The sequence below is a fragment of the Pongo pygmaeus genome, chromosome 1, assembly GCF_028885625.2.
Source record: "Pongo pygmaeus isolate AG05252 chromosome 1, NHGRI_mPonPyg2-v2.0_pri, whole genome shotgun sequence".
NCBI classification, from domain to species: Eukaryota; Metazoa; Chordata; class Mammalia; order Primates; family Hominidae; genus Pongo; species Pongo pygmaeus.
The window spans coordinates 82,479,570-82,503,413 of NC_072373.2; the positions used below are offsets into that span (position 1 = coordinate 82,479,570).

The following is a 23,844-nucleotide window of genomic DNA, read 5'->3' on the forward strand; positions in this document are numbered from 1 at the left end:
GTGCACTGCTGGTGGGAATATAAAATGGTGCAGTCCCAATGAAAAACGGTATGAAGTTTCCTTTAAAAACAAAAATAGGGCCGGGCGTGGTGGCTCACACCTGTAATACCAGCACTTTGGGTGGCTGAGGCAGACGGATCAGGAGGTCAGGAGATTGAGACCATCCTGGCTAACACGGTGAAACCTCGTCTCTACTAAAAATACAAAAAATTAGCTGGGCATGGAGGCAGGCGCCTGTAGTCCCAGCTTCTCAGGAGGCTGAGGCAGGAGAATCGGGTGAACCTGGAAGGAGGAGCTTGCAGTGAGCCGAGATTGCACCACTGCACTCCAGCCTGGGTGACAGAGTGAGACTCCGTCTCAAAAACAAAAACAAAAACAACAAAAAACAAACTAAAAATAGAATTACCATATGATCCTGTAATCTCACTTTAGGGTATATATTCAAAAGAATTGAAAGCAAGATCCTGAAGAGATTATTTGCACACCCATGTCCATGGAAGCATTATTCACAATAGCCTAGAGGTGGAAGCGACTTAAATGTCCATTGACAGATGAATGGATTAAGAAAATGTGTTTGGCTGGGTGCGGTGGCTTATGCCTCTAATCCCAGCCCTCTGGGAGGCCAAGTTGGGCAGATTGCTTGAGCCTAGGAGTTTGAGACCAGCCTGGGCAATATAGTGAGACCCCATCTTTACAAAAAATACAAAAATTAGCCAGCCCATGATTGCACCACTGCACTCCAGTCTGGGTGACAAACAAGACCCTGTCTCAGAAAAAAAGAAAAGAAAAAGAACAAAAAAAGAAAATGTATTATATGCATTCAATGGGATATTATGCAGCCTTTAAAAAAAGAGAATTTTGTCACATGCTATAACATGAATAAACCTTGAGGATGACATTATGCTGAATGAAATAAGCCAGGCACAAAGGACTGCATGGTTCTACTTATGTGATATGTCTAGAGTAGTCAAAATCATGAAAAACGGAAGAATACTGGTTGTCAGAGACTTGGGGAAGGAGGAAAAGAGGAATTGCTTGATAGATATAAAGTTTCAATTTTGCAAGATGAAGAAGTTCTAGAGATCTGTTACACAACAATGTAAATACAGTTAAGATTACTGAACTGTACACTGTACATTACTGAACTGTAAAAAATGACTGAGAGTGTAAATTTTATAATATGTGATTTTTTTTACCACAATTAAAAATTTTTTAAGAATAAAACAATAAACACCTGAATATGCCTGACCATAAATTGCCACCATCAGTGTCACTCCTCTGGGTTAACGTCTAAGTCCAGGTATATGACTAACTGGGTAAAAATTGTAAGAAAGCAGATTTGGCATCAATAAAGACAACACTTTTATAAGCCTTCTAGCTGTGGTCTCTTTTCTAAAGATGTGTGTTCTCCAGCACTGAATATCACAAGCCAATCTCAGACAATCACTTTTGGTTTGTTATGTCCATGTTCTGATAGAGTCTAATGACTTGACTTTCAAAGTAGTTTCCAATGTGGAGATTCTGAGGTTGGAAACCATACATTTGGGCTGAGAAGTGGTGATAGGAGAGGTAGAAGGCCTTTTGGCTTTGCACATTATCTCTCTTTCTGTGATTAGTCATGATATTAACTGTTGAAGTCACAAACTAACATCACACTTGAGTGGATGAAATGTAGGACAGCTATGACAATGTGTGTCTGGTGGATTGGCTGGGGGTGGCAATGTGGTATGTGGGCATTGAGAGACGGGCAGGAATAGAGCAGAAAACAAGCAAAGCCCTGGGGGAGTGAAAGGGAGGAGAGCAGGTGAAAGGTGGGCAGCATCTTTCAAAATGAGGCAAGAAGACATTATGCCTATCCTGATATGATGCAGTAAGGGCACACTGCCACCTATGATGATGGGATATTTGCAAAAGTAAAAAAAATATAAAATGAAACCAGAGACTAATCAAGCCTCCAGCTTTAACTTTCAGATTACAGGAAACATGGCAGATGGCCCATGTACGTCCCATGAGGATTTAATCAGCAAAAACTAGAATGTGGGAAATTTCTATAGATCAAATGAACTTGTTTCTTTAATAAATAAACAACGTTTTAAAAAAAGAAGAGAGAGAAAGAATTGTTATATATTTAAAGAGACTTAAGAGAAGTATCAGCAAAATGCAATGTGTGGACCTTCATTGGATCCTGATTCAAACACACCAATAATTTTGAGACAATTGGGAAAATTTGAACACAGGTGGTATTAGATGATGTCAAGAAATCCATGTTACTTTTCCTAGGTGTGAAAGTGATATTGTGATTGTGTTAAAAATAAAAGATTTTATCTGCCAGAGATACATACTGAAGTACCATGGCTAAAGTTACATGAGGTGTGAGATTTGCTTTAAAATCTTCCAGGGGTGAAAAATCGTTAAAGAGATAGATGAGGCAGAATTGGAAATGCATTGATAGTTGTTGAAACTGGGTGCAGGCATGTGGGAATTCATAGCAGTATTCTCTCTGGACTTGTATATCCTCACAAATTTCCACAATAACAACGACAACAACAACAACAACAACAAGAACAAAAACAGTGAGTAGACTCAGGGTGATTGGATACCCAGGACAGGCTCTTGGTGTTGGAGAGAGAGAGGTCACTGAAAACTTTGAGATCAGTAAATACATCTTTATCTACTTTAGAGGTTTGCTTAAGGGCAGCATTCTTCACATGGCTGTTGGAAGAGTTTATTCATTTCCTGAAAAATTTGTGACTCTGCTCCATGAACCAGGAATTTCAAACCTAGGCATGCTCCCAAGAGAAATAGGTAGATATACCTATCAAAAGACACATACAAGCCTATCATATTGGTACAAATCAGTTTTATCCATGATAGTACAAAACTACGAACAATCCAAATGTCCAAGAACAGATCAACAAATTGTGGAATATTAATGCAATAAAATATTACCACACTCGGCAATAAAAAGAAACAAAATACTGACACACATGACAGAGGTGAATTTCAAAAACATAATGCTGAGCAGAAGACAGACACAGAAGAGTATGTGCTATGACCTTCAAGAATAGGCACAACTAATTCAGGGTGATAGATGTTAGAATAATAGCTACCCCTGAGCTGGGATATTGACTGGGAAGGTGCATGAGGGACCCTTCTGAGGTGATGGAAATGTTTTACATCTTGATCCAGGTGCTGGTGTATACAAATGCAAGAACTCATTAAGCAGGACATTTAAGATCAGTGCACTTGTGCACTCTATGCTATTTGTATTATAACTCAAAAATAGTAATCATAATGAATAAACAATAAAAAACGAAAAGAAAAAAAACCTGGAAATGTTTTGAATTTCCAAAAGAAATCTAATGGTAGAAAAATTTAAGACAATATTTTTAGGGTCTAAAGAAAATTGAGTTCCTGACTCAGAAAGCTAAAGTCTTATGCTAGGAAAATGTTGTCTGGAATGTTCTATAATCCAGGGGTCAGGGAAAAGGTTCCAGTTCTATTCCAGACTTCCATCCTGCCTTTTCCCTTTTGCAAAATGCATCAGCCCTGTTTAGTCAGCTCTTTGCCCCAGTAGCAATGAAAGAATCCAGTCTTTTTTTATATTTTGTTTTTTTTCTGAAAACGTTCATGAGAAAATCCTAATAATCACCAGTTCAACACATTAAGCCAAAGGAAGTTGTCATGTACAGAATAATGAGCATGCAGCCTGCAAAGAAGAAATGGTTTGTTTCCCAGGACCTCCTCCTGGAGTACAAGGTCTGAGGCAGAAGGGGATATGGGGTAGGATGAGGTGGGGTAGGGTGGTGGAGTTCAGTAAATGGTACTAGGCTGGTCTTCCTACTAAAAGACTTGGGTTCTAAATATAGCTATTTCTTGAGTGTGTTTGGGGGCAAATCATGCCAACTTCTCTTGTCATCAGTTCTTCCTATAAAAATTCAGGGTGATGAAATTGCAGGGACATCGTGAGGATTAAATCAGATCATGTGCACACAGTCGCACAATCAACAGAGACTTAAATAGAAAAGAAGTAGGAGGAACCAACATTTTCCAGTTTTTTCTTTTCATCTTTGTACTAGTTTCTTTTTCTTTTCCTCTTACCTCCTGGTGCCTCAAAGGACCTCAGGCCCTCCTGCTATGGTCAATACCACACTCTGGCACCTCCCCTCAAGCACTCCACTACAAACCTGAGATAGAGTCTTAGATGTAGCCAGTGCTCTTAGCCTGGGGCAGAGATGCGACAGCAGTGAGAGCTAAGGTGCTGAGGAGGTGTCACTGAGGACTGAGCACTGGGGTTAATTACAAAGACCCAAGTCAGATTTTTCAAGGCTGTGAAGCTATCAGGAGCAAACTGGAGGATACACAAAGGGGTGCACTGTACAGAGGGAAAAGCAAAGTCCATTGTGGTGGGGATGACAGAGAGGAACAGGGGCTGGAATTGGACATGCAAAGGAATTTGGACTTTGTCAGTAGGAGAAAGGGCAACATCTTAAGAGCTGTTTTGCAGGGGTCAGATTTACATTTTAGGAAGATGATTCCGACAGCAGAAGGAATCAGAGGCAATTTTGCAGACAGGAAAACAAGTCAGGAGAGTTGAAGACCTAAGCTGGAGAGGAAAAAGAGGGTTGAAAGACACTACAAGGTTGATTTTCCAGGGGTTAAGTACATATTAGGATGTGGGAGTAAGTAGGAGAAGCCGAGATTAACTTAAACTTTCAGAGTAAGGCTGCCAGGTTTATCAAATAAAAATACAAGCCATCTGGTTAAATTTGAACATCAAACTATTGATAAGTAGTTTTTAGTATAAATATGTCCCATGTGTATTAGTCTGTTCTCACATTGCTATAAAGAAATACCTGAGACTGAGTAATTTATAAGGAAAAGAGGTTTAATTGGCTCACAGTTCTGCAGGCTATACAGGAAGCATAATGGCATCTGCTTCTGGGGAGTCCTCGGGGAGCTTTTACTTATGGTGGAAAGCAAAACAGGAGCAGGTGTCTTACATGGCAGGAACAGGACTGAGAGACAGGAGGAGGTGCCATAGACTTTTAAACAACCAGATTTTGTGAGAACTCCATCACTGTCATGACAATAGCACCGAGGGGATGGTGCTAAATCATTCGTGAGAACTCTGCCCTCATGATCCAATCACCTCCCATCAGGCCCCACCTCCAACACTGGGAATTACAATTCAACATAAGATTTGGGTGGGGATACAGATCCAAACCATATCATTCCACCCTTGGCCCCTCCAAATTTCACGTCCTTCTCATGTTGCAAAAGTACAATCGTGACATCCCAATAATCCCCCAAATCGTAACTCATTTTGGCATTAACTCAAAAGTCCAGAGCCTGTAAAATCAAAACCAAGTTAGTTACTCCCAAGATACAATGGAGGCATAGGGATTGGGTAAAAACCCCCTTTCCAAAAGGGAGAAATCAGCCAAAAGGAAGGGACTACAGGCCCCATGCAAGTCTGAAACCCAACACAACAGTCTTTAAATCTTACAGCTCCAAAACAATCTCCTTTGCCTCCATGTCTCACATCCAGGGCACACTAGTATAAGGGGTAGGCTCCCAAGGCCTTGAGCAGCTCCACCCAGTGGCTTTCCAGGATTCAGCCCCCTCAAGAGCTGGCATTGAGTGTCTGCAGCTTTTCCAGGTGCAGGGAGCAAGCTGTTGGTGGATCTACAATTCTGGGATCTGAAAGATGGTAACCCCCTTCTCACAGCTCCTTTAGGCAGTGCTCCAGGGGGGACTCTGTATGGAAGTTCCAACCCCACATTTCCTCTTTGGACTGCCCTAGTAAAGGTTCTTCATGAGGGCTCCACACTTCTGTAGCACACTTCTGCTTGGACATCCAGGCTTTTCATTCTCTGAAATTTAGGTGGAGGCTCCCAAGCTTCAACTCTTGCACTCTGCACACTAGCAGGCTTAACACCATGTGGAAGCTGCCAAGGTTCATGGTTTGCACCCTCTGAAGCAGTGGCCTGAGTCGTACCTGGGCCCCTTTGGGCCACAGCTGGAGCCAGAGTGGCTTAGGATGCAGGGAGGAGTGTCCCCAGGCTGCAAAGGGCAGGGGGGCCCTAGGCCTGGCCCATGAAACTACTCTTCCCTCCTAGGCCTCCAGGCCTCTGATGAGAGGAGTGCCGCAAAGGTTCAGCTTTTTCCCCATTATCTTGGCTATCAGCACTTGCTTTCCTTTTAGTTATGCAAATTTCTGTAGTTGGCTTGAATTGCTCCCCTGAAAATGGGCTTTTCTTTTCTCCCACATGGCCAGTCTTCAAATTTTCCAAGCTTTTATGCTCTGCTTCCCTTTTATATATAAGTTACAGTTTCAGATCATTTCTTTGCTCATCATATGAGCATAGGTTACTAGAAGCAGCCAGGTCACATCGTGAATGCTTTACTGGTTAGAAATTTCTTTCACCAGGTACCCTAAAATCATCATTCTCAAGTTCAAAGTTCTACAGATACTTAGGGCAGGGGCATAATGCCTATGAGTTCTTTGCTAATGCATAACAAAAGTGACCTTTGCTCCAGTTCCCAGTAAGTTCCCCATCTGCATCTGAGACCTCCTCAGCCTGGCCTTCATTGTTCTTATCACCATCAGCATTTTGGTCACAATTCAAGCAGTCTCTAGGAAGTTCCAAATTTTCCCCCATCTTCCAATCTTCTGAGCCCTCCATACTCCTCCAACCTCTGCCTGTTACCCAATTCCAAAGTCACTTCCATTTTCAGGTATTCTTATAGCAATGCCCTACTTCTCAGTACCAATTTTCTGTATTAGTTCATTCTGGTATTGCTGTAAATAAATACCTGAGACTGGGTAATTTATAAGGAAAAGAGGTTTAATTTGCTCACAGTTCCACAGGCTGTCCAGTAAGCATAACAGCATCTGCTTCTGGGGAGGCCTCAGGGAGCTTTTACTCACGGCAAAAGGCAAAGCCAGAGCAGACATCTTACATGGCAGGAGCAGGACCAAGGGCGGCGGGTGGTGCCAAACACATTTAAGCAACCAGATCTTGTGAGAACTCAATCACTAGCATGAGGACAGCACCAAGGGGATGGTGCTAAACCATTCATTAAAACCCTGACCCCATGATCCAATCACCTCCCATCAGGCCCCACTTTCTTTCTTTCTTTCTTTCTTTTTTTTTGAGACGGAGTCTTGCTCTGTCACCCAGGCTGGTGTGCAGTGTCGATCTCGGCTCACTGCAAGCTCCACCTCCTGGGTTCACACCATTCTCCTGCCTCAGCCTCCCAAGTAGCTGGGACTACAGGCACCCGCCACCATGCCCGCCTAGTTTTTTTTTTTTTTGTATTTTTAGTAGAGACAGGGTTTCACCATGTTGGCCAGGATGGTCTCGATCTCTTGACCTTGCCTCAGCCTCCCAAAGTGCTGGGATTACAGGCGTGAGCCACCGTGCCTGGCCAGGCCCCACTTTCAACACTGGGGATTACAATTCAACATGAGATTTGAGTGGGGACAGATTCAAACCATATCACCATGCAATAATCAATCTGAAGTTCAAATTGAATTGGGTGTTCTGTATTTTATCTGGCAACTCTATTTCAGAATCACCTCTCTAAAATGCAAATCTGATCTGTTTAATCTATTGCTATCTTAATGTGACTTCACAGGTAAATAATCTTCCTCAAAAGAGACTGTATTTATCAGCTGGAAGGAGTATTTGGGTCAACTGAAAAATCATATTTCTCATTTTCAACCAGAGAATCAGCATAGTGAAGAGCATTTTCCCAGCACCATTTTTGTTTTGGTGTCGTGGGCCATCCATACCATGATTTTTTTCGTAAGTTTTAGATCTATATTAAATTAATTTACTTTTTAAATTTTACATTACACTAAGTAATGATATCCATGAAATCACCACTACAATGAGCTACTGATTTTTTATACCTATTACAATAAACACAGGGCTACAATAAATTTTTATTCCCATATTATCTAAAACTTGCACGTACACTCTGGGAAATACCAATAGAAGAAGGAGAGCTGTGCTGGTGCTGGTCTGATCTGACTCATACTCTACCAGCCCGGAGCCTCAATCACTGTCTGGATGGAGAGGAGAAGGCCCTGGTGTGCTGGCAAACCCTGAACTTGACTGGATTAGATTAGGATGAGAGGGACAGGACAGTGAGGCTTCTGATAAGTATAGAAAAGTGGGAATTGGAGTTCAGCCTCCAGGAATCCCGCAGGCCCCCTGGTAGTGGAGCCATATATGTATTTGGGGTCCCACTACCAGAGAGGAGATACACGGGGACTGGTGAGGGCCAAGAACGTGGCCAGAGGTTGTGGTTGAGGAGTTTAGGACCCCAGATGAAAAACACCTCTCTCCAAGGGCTGAAAGCAGATACTTAAGAATTCTTCTTGTGGGATTTGAACACAGACTGTGATCTACCTGTGTGCACAATGTCTCATTGTTCCTGACTTGTTAAGAAAGCTTCTCCTGATACTTGGTAGCAGTTCAGGTTGATGTCAGCCCCTGGGCTGTCCAGCAGAAAGATTTTCCCAGGTTTCTCAGTGGAGACTGGAGCCACCAGAACTGTGACACCCTGAACTTGAACCAACCAGCCAGTCTTGTCAAGGTACCTCTGACCCGAAAGGTCATGCCAAGAGCCCAGAGGCTCTGATCATGGTCTCAGCACTTCATCCACATAAAGGAGCCCACTGTTGTGTTTCCCAAATGCTGCAAGGCTCTTTTGCTCCGGGTTTCACTGATCCGCCCCTCCCTTTAAAAAGACTCTTAGATTCTGCCAACATTACTCTGGGCCTCCATTCTCTGCTCACCAAAGCCTAAGCCCTGTGGTATGGGCCGATGAATCCTTGGATACATTTCCCAGTGTGTTTTTCCTTGGTGGGCTGGTGAGACAAGAGACGATGGGGGTCTGTACTGTACTCATGTGACACATGGCTGTTCTGCATGGGGCAAGGCAGAGGGGCTGGGCAGGAGGGAGAGTATGAAGTGTCTATTTTGTGCCAAGCATTGAGCTAAGCCAATTGTCACAATAATCCTGGAGGCAGATACCATCATCTTCAGTTTATAGATGAGGAAAGCTAAGCTCAGAGAGATTAAATAACTGTGCACGGCAGAAAAAACCAAGCCGGAATTAGACTTCAGGCCTTCTGACCTTAAGTCTGGTGCTCTCTGAGTCATGCCACCTGAAATCAATTTGAGAGAAAGGGCAATTGTTGGCTCAATTTTGATGAAATAAGAATTTGAGGGGACACCCTCTGTGTGCCTAAGGATGAGGCCCAACACAGGGAACAGAATTCAGGAGACTCTGCAAGGGCAGAACATACTGGTAACATGTCCTGCAGGCTTTAACTCCTATTCTTTTTTCATGATTGTTCCACAGTCTTCTTTCCTAAGGACTATTATCAGATCCATATACCCATGTTAGTTAGAGTAAATGTTAGGCTTCTGTAACAAATAAACCCAAAATATAATGGCTTAAACTTAAGTTTATCTCTCTCACATAAAATTCCAGGTGAGTGGTTCAGAGCTGGTACACAACAAAATGGCTTCCTCAGCTCCTATCATCACATCTTGCATCACTACCATCAAGATGGAGGAGAACATGCGACTTCTTTTTAAGAGTCTGGCCTTGAGGATTGCATATATCACCTCTACTTATATCTCATGTTGTCCCAGACAATGACATGAACAATTGTAGCTGCAAGGGAAGTTGGGAAATAGAGTCTTTATCTGAGTTTCCATGTACACAGTAAAAAAACTTCTGTTGCCGTAGAAAAAGAGAAAAAAATTGGAGAGAACATAGAGGAGCCACTATTATAATAATTTTGGGAGACTCTTACATGAATTGATAGGCCATTTATGTTTTCTTTAAGAAGTCTGGGCCAGGCATGGTGGCTCATACCTGTAATCCCAGCACTTTGGGAGGCCAAGGCAGGCGGATCACCTGAGGTCAGGAGTTCAAGACCAGCCTGGCCAACATGATGAAACCTTGTCTCTACTAAAACTGCAAAAATTAACCGGGCATGATGGCAGGTGCCTGTAATCCCAGCTACTTGGGAGGCTGAGACAGGAGAATTGCTTGAACCCGGGAGGCGGAGCTTGCAGTGAGCTGAGATTGCGCCACTGCACTAAAGCCTGGGCGACGGAACGAGACTTCATCTCAAAAAAAAAAAAGAGTCTGGATCATGTGGCTTAGAGCCACAACTCTGCCACTTAGATGTGATCTTGGCAAGTTGCATAACTTCTCTGAATCTCAGATTTTTCCTCTGTACAATAAAGTGATGAAATTAGGCTACCTAACAAACTTGGATATTGGGAGGCCCAAATAAGCTCATGTCTTTGAATGCTGCGTGTAAGCTGCACGGTCCCATGAAAAGTGAAGTGCTACAGCATTGGGCCACCCAGAGGGGGGTTTTTGTTTTTGTTTGTGTGTTTGTTAAGCATTTGGTGCTGGTTCCTCAGCTTGGTTTAGGGTGAAAACCACATATCCAAGTCTTCTATATCGTATTTCCACTCTCAAGGGAATACTTTAGCACATCCTATTCACTTCTACTGGTTAGCCTGCCTCTCTCCCCAGAGCCCTGCCTCTCTTGCAGGCTCCCATCCTTCCCTTGGGTGCAAGTCACTGCCAACCCACCCCCACTGGCCACTTCTGATCTCTAATCACAAGTGGGTAATAAAGGCCCCGAAACTTACTCCTCCCGGAGTGGATTTGGGTGGAGGGCCCCGAAACAGGCCCTGCAGGAAGGAGCCCAGGAAACGGCCCCCAGCAATGCTAATCTGAGCATTTTTCCCCAAGCATATGCAACAAACCTCAAAAGGCCACCTCGGCATGCTTTCACACCCCTAATTGAGATTGTATGACAGTCAGCAGTGTGTGTTAGTTACAGCAGAACCAGTTGTTATCTATTAGCCTCTAAGCTCCTTAAGGAAAGAAGGAAATAAACCTTTTCTCAGCATCTATTATGCCTTAGGCTCATAAACAATTTGCCAGCATTTATTCCTCACCCAACCTCACTGCCAGCAGGAATTATGACCTCCTTCTTGGTAGATGAGGAGTAAGAGGTTGAAAGAGTACCTTGTTCAGTACCAGACAGTCATCAAGTGAAGGAGGCAAGATTTGAATCCAGGATCTGATGCCAAGTCTGGCTCCCTCCTATGATACCGTGATTAATCTGTACTGTAGTTGAGTGTGAAAAGGTGGAAACTATGTGTTCAGCCGTTGTACCTTCCCTTGAGCACTAACACAATTTCATGGCAGCAGGGCCTCAAAAGGGTTAAAGAGAATGGCATTTTTCACTATTTTATCTCTGACAGTGCGCAGCACAGTTCCTGATATGTGAAACAGGTCATTATGATATTTATTGGACATACTGAAATTGTTAGACTGATATTTTTTAAAAAATCATAGCCGTGTTTATTCATTCCAAGAGCTGAAGGTGAAAGTGCCTTGCAAAGCCTTCCTGGGAGCAGGGTTGTCATGCAGATAAAACAAGCTAGTGAAATCAGGGAAAAGATTTCCTGGACACAACTATTCATGCCTGGCTTCCTGGCAGAACCACAGCAGGAGTTAACCAAGGGTCTACTGTGGTTAGTGCCTGAGCCACACTCACAGCCATGAATCTGTGGCAAAAGCAGATGGCACTTCCGGCAGACATCCCCCAGAGGAGAGAATTTTCCATGAGGCATGTGTATGGCAGCCATCCATCCTGGGTTTCCTGGCATGGTCCAATTTCCCATCTTTTGTCTCAAAGTCCTTAGAAGGACATATGTATGGGGTGGGTAAAGTCCTGCTCTTAGTTATTTGATTTATTTATTTTTACAGGCAGCCTCTCAAACCAGAGTAGGCTCAGAGAGATTCCTGAGTCCTGCTTTTGAATTTGGAAAATATGGTTATAGCAGGCACGTGGAAAGTGCCTTTTATTGCCTCCCACCTGCAGATCAAAGGCAGAGGGGCCGGCCCACCCAGGTCAGCCTGTTTCACCTGGGAAAGGGAGGGCCATCTGCTCCAGTCAGGAAGCCCTGGGGAGCCTTCTAATAGAGGAAACCCACCAGGGCCAGAGCAGGGCTGTGTCCTAAGAATTCAACAGTCCCCAAAAAGTCAAAGAAAGTGGTAACAGGAAAGACGCAACAGCAGAAGCAGAAACTGCTCTTTTGATCTCATTGCGCAAAGGAAGGAGGTGACCCAAGGCCTCTTGTGACACACACAGAAGCACATAGAAGTATATTTGGGGAAGTGTGTGAGAGCTCTCCCCAAAGATGTCTTCAGATTAGAGGTCAACCCTGGGTGGCTGCCCTGAAGCAAGCTGGGATGCTCTTTGTGGTTCAGCTCTTTCCACACTCAGATGGGGTCACTGCTGGGTAACAGTATGCCTAGCAAGCACAGGTAAACCAAGCCAAAAGCCTATTTGTTTTCTAGGATCAGTCTGTTAACCCCTCAACTCCAAGTCCAGCCAGGCAGGTCCCTATGGGTTAAGCTTTGTGCTAGGCCTCAGGAGACCTTGGGTCTCATCCCGATTCCCGAAACAGCTCTGAAGCCTGGGGCACATCAATTTTTCCTCTGACCTCAGCATTCTCACCTGTTCAGTTAAGGAATCAAGAAAGCTAACAGAAGTTTAGAGGGCTTACCGCACACTGGCTGATCACTTTGCCCTGAAGTGATTCAACACTAAAAAAGCTCGAAAGTTAGTTTTCTTCAGTTTGGTAAAATCTGTGTGATTCTACACACCCTAATCATTCATTCATTCACTTGCTTAAACTTGTCCTGAGCATCACTATACATCAGCACTGCTAAGTAACAAACACTATTAGTGTCTCCTTATTGAGTTCCAACTAAGTGTCAGGTGCTTTAGATAGATTACCCCCACTTAATCCTCCTCACAGATCTATGAGGTAATACCTCCATTTTTATTTATTTACTTTTCTTTTTTGAGACAGGGCCTTACTCTGTCACCCAGACTAGAGTACAGTAATGCAGTCATAGCTCACTGCAGCCTTGACCTCCCAGGCTCAGTTGACCCTCCCACCTCAGCCTCCCAAGTAGCTGGGAGTACAGGTATGTGCCACCATGCCCAGCTAATTTTTACATTTTTTTGTAGAGATGGTGTTTTACCATGTTACCCAGATTGGTCTCAACTCCTGAGCTCAAGCAATCTGCCCACCTTGGCCTCTCAAAGTGCTGGGATTACAGGCGTGAGCCACTGTGCTCAGCAATACCTCCATCATTAGAGCAAGAAAAGGTTAAGCAGCTTGCTCTAGGTCATTCATCTTTCATTCTCAGTCAGTCTCCAAAGCTGGTGTTTTAATACACTAGTTCTATCCCTGCAGAGATAAATGAGATGAGGTCATCCTCATTTCAAGGAAGTTCCAGCTAGCAGCCCTGTGGTCAGAAGGCCAGCTTGCAGCCCCAAGAGTCCTGGCATTGTTCATAGGGTACATTAGGACATGTCACACTTGGAAAACTTGGTGAGCCTAGAACACATAGCAAACCATTTTTCTCTGCATGTTCCTAGCCACGGTTCTGCAAACCTAGCTTCCCACAAGAATTTCTGTACCATGAGTATTACAAACTACAGAAATAGTGCCCTCATGTGTCAGGAGCACAACGCACCTTTGAACTCTGGAGAAAGGCACATTTTAAACAGTCTTAAAACTATGAAACACTTTTGTTTTTGCTTCTTTCGTTTGTTTTCGCTTTTGCTTTCTATGTCTTTGAAGCATGCTGGGAAGAAATGATGAAAAATTGCTGAATCTGCAGAACTCCACCCAGAGGCAAATTACTAAGTACCAGGACCTGCAGGAGAAACTAAAGGGAAGTAATCTCGGAATAGTTAGTATTCTATGAGTTCTGCATCTGTGAATTCAACCAACTGTGGATCAAAAATGTGTGAGAAAAAAATTCCACAAAGTTTCAAAAAGCAAAACTTGAATTTGCATGCACTGAGTACTACATTGAATCCAGGCAAGTGAAGTGATGTGTAGGCATTGCATTAGGTAATCTAGATGTGATTTAAAGTATTTGGGAGGATATGTGTACATTATATGCAAATACGATGCCATTTTATGTAAGGGACTTGGGCATTGATATGGTTTGGCTGTGTCCCCACACAAATCTCAACTTGAATTCTATCTCCCAGAATTCCTACATGTTGTGGGAGGGAACCAGGAGGAGGTAATTGAATCATGGGGGCTGGTCTTTCTCATGCTATTCTCGTGATAGTGAATAAGTTTCACAAGATCTGATGGGTTTATTAGGGGTTTCTGCTTTTGCCTCTTCCTCTTCTTTCTTGCTGTTGCCATGTAAAAAGTGCCCTTTGCCCTCTGCCATGATTCTGAGGCCTCCCCAGCCATGTGGAACTGTAAGTCCATTAAACCTCTTTTTCTTCCTAGTTTTGGGTATGTCTTCATCAGCAGCAAGAAAATGGACTAATACAGTAAATTGTTACCAGTAGAGTGGGGTGTTGCTGAAAAGATACTCAGCAAATGTGGAAAATGTGGAAGCAACTTTGGAACTGGGTAACAGGCAGAGGTTGAAACAGTTTGGAGGGCTCAGAAGAAGCCAGGAAAATGTGGGAAGGCTTGAAACTTCCTAGAGACTTGTTGAATGGCTTTGCCCAAAATGCTGATAGCAATATGGAAAATAAAATCCAGGCTGAGGTGGTCTCAGATGGAGATGAGGAACTTTTTGGGAACTGGAGCAAAGGTGACTCTTGTATGTTTTAGCAAACAGACTGGTGGCATTTTGCCTCTGCCCTAGAGATTTGTGGAACTTCGAACTTGAGAGAGATGATTTAGGGTATCTGGTGGAAGAAATTTCTAAGCAGCAAAGCATTCAAGAGGTGACTTGGGTGCTGTTAAAGGCATTCGGTTTTAAAAGGGAAACAGCATAAAAGTTCAGAAAATTTGCAGCCTGACTATGCAATAGAAAAGAAAAACCCATTTTCTAAGGAGAAATTTAAGCCAGCTGCAGAAATTTGCATAAGTAGCAAGAGCCTAACATTAATCCCCAAGACCATGGGGAAAATGTCTCCAAGGCCTGTCAGAGGTCTTCACTGCAGCCCCTCCCATCACAGGTCCGGAGGCCCAGGAGGAGAAAATGGTTTTGTGGGCCAAGCCCAGGGTCCCCGTGCTGTGTGCAACCTAGGGACTTGGTTCCCTGTGTCCCAGCTGCTCCAGCCATGGCTGAAAGGGACCAACACAGAGTTCAGGCTGTGGCTTCAGAGGGTGAAAGCCCCAAGTCTTGGCAGCTTCCATGTGGTATTGAGTCTGCAGGTGCACAGAAGTCAAGAATTGAGGTTTGGGAACCTTCGCCTAGATTTCAGAAGATGTATGGAAATGCCTGGATGCCCAGGAAAAAGTTTGCTGCGGGGGCAGGGCCCTCATGGAGAGCCTCTGCTAGAGCAGTGCAGAAGGGAAATGTGGGGCTGGAGCCCCCAAATAGAGTCCCTACTGGGACACTGCTTAGTGGAGCTGTGAGAAGAGGGCCGCTGTCCTCCAGACCCCAGAATGGTAGATCACTGACAGCTTGCACTGTGTGTGGAAAAACCGCAGACACTCAATGCCAGCCTGTGAAAGAAGCCAGAAGGGAGGCTGTCACAGGGGCAAAGTTGCCCAAGACCATGGGAACCCACCTCTTGCATCAGCATGACCTGGTTGTGAGACCTGGAGTCAAAGGAGAGCATTTTGGAGCTTCAGAATTTGACTGCTCCACTGGGTTTCAGACTTGCATGGGCCCTGTAACCCCTTTGTTTTGCCCCATTTCTCCCATTTGGAATGGCTGTATTTACCTAATACCTGTACCCCCATTGTATCTAGGAAGTAACTAGCTTGCTTTTGATTTTACAGGCTCATAGGTGGAAGGGACTTGCCTTGTCTCAAATGATACTTTCGACTGTGGACTTTTGGGTTAATGCTGAAATGAGTTAAGACTTTCGGAGACTGTTGGGAAGGCATGATTGGTTTTGAAATGTGAGGACATGAGATTTGGAGGGGCCAGGTGCAGAATGATATGGTTTGGCTGTGTCCCCACCCAAATCTCAATTTGAATCTTGTCTCCCAGAATTCCCACATGTTGTGGGAGGGAACCAGGGGGAGGTAATTGAATCATGGAGGCTGGTATTTCCCGTGCTGTTCTCGTGATAGTGAATAAGTCTCATGGATCTGATGGGTTTATCAGGGGTTTCTGCTTTTGCTTCTTCCTCTTCTCTCTTGCTGCTGCCAGGTAAGAAATGCCTTTCACCCTCCGCCATAATTTCAACCTCCCCAGCCATGTGGAACTGTAAGTCCAATTAAATATCTTTTTCTTCCCAGTTTCGAGTATGTCTTTATCAGCAGCGTGAAATCGGACTAATACAGGCATCCATGGATTTTGGTATCTGATGGGAATCCTGGAATCAATCCCCCATGGATGTCCAGGGATGACTATATTCTCATGCATGCTGAGGGGAGCTGATGACCTGTGCTAGCCTGGAAAGTCTAGAACTTTTGTTTCAAGGGATATGATGAGGAAAATATATGTAATAATAACAATAATAATCAGAAAATGATCCTTACTTCTTTACATGTTTGTTTTTTCTTTTATACTTTCTTTTTCATGTCTTTTATTATTTTCTCTTCATTTGCTTTTTTTCCTTTCTCTCTCTACTCTTCTTATGAACTTTTAGAAATAGTTATGTTTGCCGGGCACAGTGGCTCACGCTTGTAATCCCAATACTTTGGGAGACCGAGGGGGGTGGATCATGATGTCAGGAGATTGAGACCATCCTGGCTAACATGGACCCCGTCTCTACTAAAAAAATACAAAAAAAAATTAGCTGGGCGTGGTGGCGGGTGCCTGTAGTCCCAGCTACTCGGGAGGCTGAGGCAGGAGAATGGCGTGAACTCAGGAGGTGGAGCTTGCAGTGAGCCAAGATCACGTCACTGCGCTCCAGCCTGGGCGACAGAGTGAGACTCCGTCTCAGAAAAAAAAAAAAAAAAAAAAAAAAGAAATAGTTATGTTTACTTAGAAATCATGGCATTTTTATTTTTCTCATTTATGTGGTTTTAAAACTTTGCCTCTTCTTTTTTGAGAGTGTGTTGGGGTGAGTGTAGATGTGCAGAGACTGAAGCACTATGATATAACCAAGAGAAAACCAGACTTGGATTTAAAAAATCTAGGTTCCTCTCCATCTATCCTCCCCTCCCTGCTCTGTCCACAAAGGATTAGCAATCATTCATTAAAACACGTACAGTAAATAATCATACAATATACTCTTAAGGGATATGATGAAGGAAAATAATAAAAAGGTCATGGGTAAGACCAGTGCAAAGTAATGTATAACATAGAGTCCTATATATTTGCTCAAGGTAGGTCACAAGACATTTCATTGTGAAAACTCTCAGAAACCAAAGCAAAAGGGAAAAATAATTAATAATTGTTTTTATCATCTCCATTAGATTAAAAGAAACCAATTGCTCTTTGGAAGTATTATGCTTTCTGATATTGAGACTTGACACATTCTCTTATGGGTGCTCATAAGGAAAGTACTGTTTTGTAGAGGGAGACATCTCAACATAGCCCTACAAGAGCGATAGTAACACATTTCCTCCTGTTCTTTCTTATAACTGTGTTTGAAGTAAGCTGATATTGTAACTCTGGGGTACAATTCAATAAAAACAAAACCAAACAAAAGGCCAAATAATACAATTCCAGTAGGCAGTTCTTTGATACTCAGATACATTTTAAGGGTACAATTTAGAATAGCTTTAAAAAAACCCAATATGAATGGACTGCATGTTCTTAGGAAATCCACCACAGATATTATTTCTCCTAACTGGGCTTTTGATAAAACTGAACATGCAGAGTGTGAAGTTGTAACATCTCAAAAGAAGCAGCAGAAGGTAGATTAAGGGGGTACCCAAAAACGGAAGCCAAAGTCTCTTTCAAAGAACAGTTTGGCTCCTTTAGCTTATGAGAGAAAGAGAGAGGCATCTAAGAATTCTCGAATGTTATTGTGTGTAAGTCGTACTAGGATATTTGTTAAAAATGCAGAGTCCCAGGAATCTCTCTATGGATTTTTGATTCCATTGTTCTAGAGTAAGCCAATGAATCTGCATTTTAAACAATTACTCAAGAAACAACTGGGACAGGACACTGCCTTAAGTATGTCTATGATAACTCTAGCTGGGGAAAAAATTCAAAGCAGATGCTCAAGATTGCTCACTTGGACAAACATCTCTCAGTAAAACACCTTAACTTAATTTTAAAATATAGAGTTAAAACAAGTGTAACCTAAAGCTGCCTCCTTACATATAAATATCTAAATTTCGACCTAAAGGTTTCTCTATATATCATGAACTATAACCTAAATGGACTTGTAAACAGACTGTAGCCTACTCTTGTGCCAATTACCAAGTTTTGGCCAATCAAAGGTGGCCAACAGTTCCAACCGTGTTCAAATAAGGCAAACACTGAGCTGTAACCCATCTGGCTGTTTTGTCCCTCACTTCAGTTTTTTATAGATCACTTTCCTTTTTCTGTCTATAAATCTTCCATCACATGTCAGTGCTGGAGTCTCAGAGCCTACTCTGGCTTGGGAGGCTGCCCAATTCACAAATCGTTCTTTGCTGAATTAAACTCTGTTAAATTTAATTTGCCTAAGGATTTTATTTTAACAGTAGTTTCCTGGTAAACCTTCTAGGACAAATTAGTTTGGAATTGTGGTCCCTGAGTAAATGAATGTTTTGACCTGCTGTATAGAATTGCTGCTAAAGCTAATTTACGTTACAGGATGTCTGCCAAATTTTTTGACTTTAGAGTAGATAAACTAAAACCGTTAGATCAGTTTGGATTAGGTTTGGCTGCATATGACAGAAAAAATACGGTGGCCTAAACATCACAGATGCTCTTTCTCATAGAAGTGAGTTTCTCATTTCATTCTGTAATTCCAGCACTTTGGGAGGCTGAGTCAGGCGGATCACTTAAGCCTGGGAGTTTGAGACCACCCCAGGCAACTTAGTGAAACTGCATCTCTACAAAAAATACAAAAATTAGCCAGGCATGGTGGCACAAACCTGTAGTCTCAGCTGCTTGGGAGGGTGAGGTGGGAGGATTGCTTGAGCCCAGGAGGCAGGGGTTGCAGTAAGCCAAGATAATACCACTGCACTCCAGCCTGGGTGACAGAGCAAGACCCTGTCTCAAAAAAAAAAAAAAAAAAAAAAAAAAAAGAAAGGAAATGGGTTTCAGAGGCTGGCAGCGCTGAGTGCTGAGCAGGTATCATGCTCTCCAATGACAGGGACCTAGGCTCCCTCCATTGCTCTGATCTTCAGCATGTGGCTTCTACATGCTGAAGACATCACACCCAAGACGGCTGCTGGAGCTCCTGCTACAGTTCCACATTGCAGATTTCAGGAAATAAGAAGGGCAGAGGTGGACGTATTCCCTCCCTTTAAGGACATTTTCCGATTTTGTATTCAGGATGTGTGCATACATGTCATTGACCAGAACTTAGTCTCATGGCCATACCTAGCTACGAGGAGTCGGGGGTAAGAGGGTGTTGGGAAATGTAATCTTTGTTTCGGATGGCCACATGCCCAGCTACATATGGAGGTTGATTACAAAAGAAAAAGGGGGGAAATGGGTCAACCAGTCTCTGCCATAGCCATTTGTGGACATAGATTAGGAGACAAAAGCAACTGTCTATTGAAGCTAGACATGATACTATGATAAAACCTAGTAGGCAACGTCAAAGCCATGTCACCTATCTTAGAAAAAGTCTTTCTGATTTCAATAGCAAATGCACATGCTTCCTCCTTACCTGAAAGCAAAAGCAATTCATGAGATACACACTGAAAAGGTGTGGGGTCAAAATCCCTCTGCTTTTTTCCATTTCTACTGTTGTGAAATTTTTACATGTGTAACGTACCCTTATTGTAACAAACCCAAGCAGCACAGAAGAGTAAAAAGTGAAGCGTCCTCCTGTTGAAACGCCTCCTTCCTCCAATCCTACCTCAAGTGCTGCCTTGGTTAACATTTTGAGTGTTTCTTTCCAAACAAGATTTATGTCTCCTACTCCCAATTGTTACCTAATCTATCAGGACTCCATGCTTATCCTGACTTCTATTCTGCTTTGTTCCGTATTAGTGTGGCATTTTACAGTCATTGCAAGAAGGGATGCAGTGGGGGTCAAAGATTACAAATGTTAAAAAGTGAAAGGGGCTCGAAATATCACAAAGCATTCTCACAAATGATTCCTTGGATTATGTTGGAATGTAAATATGACTACACTTGCTTTTTCCCACATGACTTAAGGAATTTTCTTCATGTTGTAATGTTTGATGGATGCAAAGCAAATGTGTAACTTATATGTTTGTGAAGCATAATAACATAATGAAACCTGTGCATCCACCGCCCAGTTTATAAACCAATTTATGACCAGTACCATCTAAACCACCTGCGTGCTTCTCCTTTCAGCCCTCCACCTCCCCATGAGAGGTCATACTATCCTACTTTTACATTTTAATTAATTTGGCTTTTTAAAAAATAGTTTTACTACAGATGTATATGTGTACAAACTATATATTAATCTTACTTCTTTTTTGAGCTTCAAAAAAGTGATTATATGGTGGATTGCCTTCTGCAACTTGACTTTCTTTTTCCCACTACGTTATATCTCCAAGATGCATTCATGTCGATACAGGTAGCTGGTGAAGACGTTTTTTTTTCTTTCCTTTTCTTTTTCTTTTTTTGAGACAGGGTCTTGCTCTGTCACCCAGGTTGGAGTCCAGTGGTGTGATCATAGCTCACTGCAGCCTCAAACTCCTGGACTCAAGCGATCCTCCCACCTCAGCCTCCTGAGTTGCTGAGACTACAGGCACATGCAACTGTGCCCAGCTAGAGACAGAGTTTTTCATTGTTCTATAATATTCCACTGGGTAAGCATTTCACAAGTTATTTATCTATTCTCCTGTTGATGGAATTTGGGTAGGTTCTGTTCTGTTTTGTTTTGGTCATATAAAAAATTACTGCCCTAAACATGTTTCTTGGTGGGTATACATGAGCAACAGTTTCTCTAGGGTATTATGTCCATGATGAAAGGAGAGGTGGGTGGAGGATATGTGTGTAACTATAGAAGATAATGATAAATCATTTTTCTTTTTTTTCTTTTCTTTTTGTTTTTCTTGTGACAGAGTCTCACACTGTCGCCCGGGCTGGAGTGCAATGGCACAATCTCGGCTCACTGCAACCTCCATCTCCCAGGTCCAAGTGATTCTCCTGCCTCAACCTTCTAAGTAGCTGGGATTACAGGCGCCTGCCATCACGCCCAGCTAATTTTTTTGTATTTTTAGTAGAGACAGGGCTTCAGCATGTTGGCCAGGCTGGTCTTGAACTCCTGACCTCAAGTGATCAGCCTGCCTTGGCCTCCCAAAGTGCTGGGATTACAGGCGTGAGCCACTGCGCCCGGCCTGACAAATTGTTTTTCATAGTGGCTAAACCAATTTACATTCCCACAGTCATGTATAATACGTTATTGACATTTGGTTTAGTCAGACTTTGTCATTTCTGTCCATCCACTGTGTATAAATAGTGCTCTCATTTGTATAATTCATAGTGTGGCTTGGGATCTTTTCATAGTGACCTTATCCTAAACTTTAAGGTGATACCAGGACTTTATTTTATTTTTATTTTTTTAAGTATATATACATACAAGACCTACAAACTTACTTCTTCCTGAATCCACTCACAGTACAGCCATGGCAGCCAGTGGTCTTGGCATGCTGGCCTCAGACACAAAGGTCCCAGAAGTGGCACAGCCTTCTATGGGCCTGAATCTTCTTCAGCCGCTCCAGGTCTTCACAGAGCTTATTGTCCAGACCAGGACCTAGCTATAGTTTCCATCCTTTACATCCTTCTGTCTGTTCAGGAACTAGTCTGGGTTCTTGTACTGGCGTGGATTCTGCATGATGGTGATCCTCAGGGAGTTCCACCTCATCCTCAGTGAATTCTCCTGCCCTCTTGGGGAAGTCAATGTCTGCTTTTTCAACTCCACACGAGCATAACTTCAGCCCACACCCTTAATGGCACTGATGGCAGGGGCTATTTTCTGCTACACATTGACGTTGGTGTTGAGTACTCACAAAACATGGCTGGAACTTCTCAGTGATCACTCAAGACATGGTGGCAGCATGAGTGGCAGTGCGCAGGCCTCCTGTGGAAGAGCTATGTCAGCGCTTTGAATGACCAAGCATCAAGATTAAGTCTGCACAGCTCCGACCGATAACCTGTCCTATCCACAGGCTCAAAGGCAAAGGCTGAGGAAAAAATATTTTTAAATAAAGCACACATCCTTTTTTTTTTTTTTTGAGAGGGACACTCACTCTGTTGCCCAGGCTGGAATGCAGTGGTGCAATCTCAGCTCACTGCAACCTCCGCCTCCCGGGTTCAAGCAATTCTCCTACCTCAGCCTCCTGAGTAGCGAGGATTATAGGGCCTGCCACCACGCCTGGCTAATTTTTGTATTTTTAGTAGAGATGGGGTTTCAGCATGTTGGCCAGCCTGGTATTGAATTCTTGCCCTCAGGTAATCTGCCTGTCTTGGCCTCCCAAAGTGCTGGGATTACAGGCATGAGCCACTCCACCCAGACAAGGACACATTCTTATGTTGATTCTGACAGACTTCCCCACAAGGTGTTTCACATATAAGTCATGAACTGGGGCTGGGTTCAAAATATTCCCTACCACATGCTTCTGGTAGGGAATATTGATCCAAAAAACCAGATCTGTCAAGCATGAAAAGCAACTCCTTTTATATAATAAACAGCAAACTGTTTATTATATAAACTGACCTATTATTTATGGGAATAGATAATTGTCCTCCTAACTATGAATCAGCTTTATATTTAGGATAGACTTAAGATAAATCTGATTATAGAAAACCTTTAGCCTTATATTAGTCAGCTTTCATGCTGCTGATAAAAACATACCCGAGACTGGGCAGGGCGTGGTGGCTCACACCTGTAATCCCAGTACTTTGGGAGGCCGAGGCGGGCAGATCATGAGGTCAGGAGATCAAGACCATCCTGGCTAACACAATGAAACCCCATCTCTACTAAAAATACAAAAAATTAGCCGGGTGTGGTGGAGGGCACCTGTAGTCCCAGCTACTCGGGAGGCTGAGGCAGGAGAAAGGCATGAACCCAGGAGGTGGAGCTTGCAGTGAGCGGAGATGGCACCACTGCACTCCAGCCAGGGCGACAGAGCAAGCCTCCGTCTCAAATTAAAAAAAAAACACCCGAGACTGGGCAATTTACAAAACAAAAGAGGTTTAATGTACTTACAGTTCCACATGGCTGCAGAGGCCTCAAAATCATGGTGGAAGGCAAGGAGGAGCAAGTTACATCTTACATGGATGATAGCAGACAAAGAGAGCTTGTGCAGCGAAACTTCCCATTTTTAAAACCATCAGATCTTGTAAGACTCATTCGCTATGATGAGAACAGTGCAGGAAAGACCTGCCCCCATAATTCAATCACCTCCTGCCAGGTTCTTCCCAAGACACAAGGGAATTGTGGGAGTTACAATTCAAGATGAGATTTGGGTGGGGACACAGCCAAACCGTATCAAGCCTGTTATTCGAGGGTTCTGATCTCCTGTACCCGATCACAGAGGGGCCTGGGATCAGCAAAGATCAGAGTGGTTTCTCCTGGATCACAAGGCCAAACAGTCTTTCTGCGTGAGATACTGACCACACCTTTTGGGAGCAAATGCATCCAAAAGTACATTGCTTGATTCCCCGTCGACAGCTTGGTTGGTGGTAGGGAGCTCATGAGCCTGACTCAGTAAGCAGGCGTAGTTGTTGGAGAGGGAA

At 43.3% G+C, this 23,844-nt stretch overlaps 1 pseudogene; it reads right to left on the bottom strand.

Moving 5' to 3' along the window:
* Positions 1-21,698: 21,698 nt before the first annotated feature.
* On the bottom strand, positions 21,699-22,154 carry LOC129009555 (small ribosomal subunit protein uS13-like; annotated as a pseudogene).
* Positions 22,155-23,844: the final 1,690 nt, after the last annotated feature.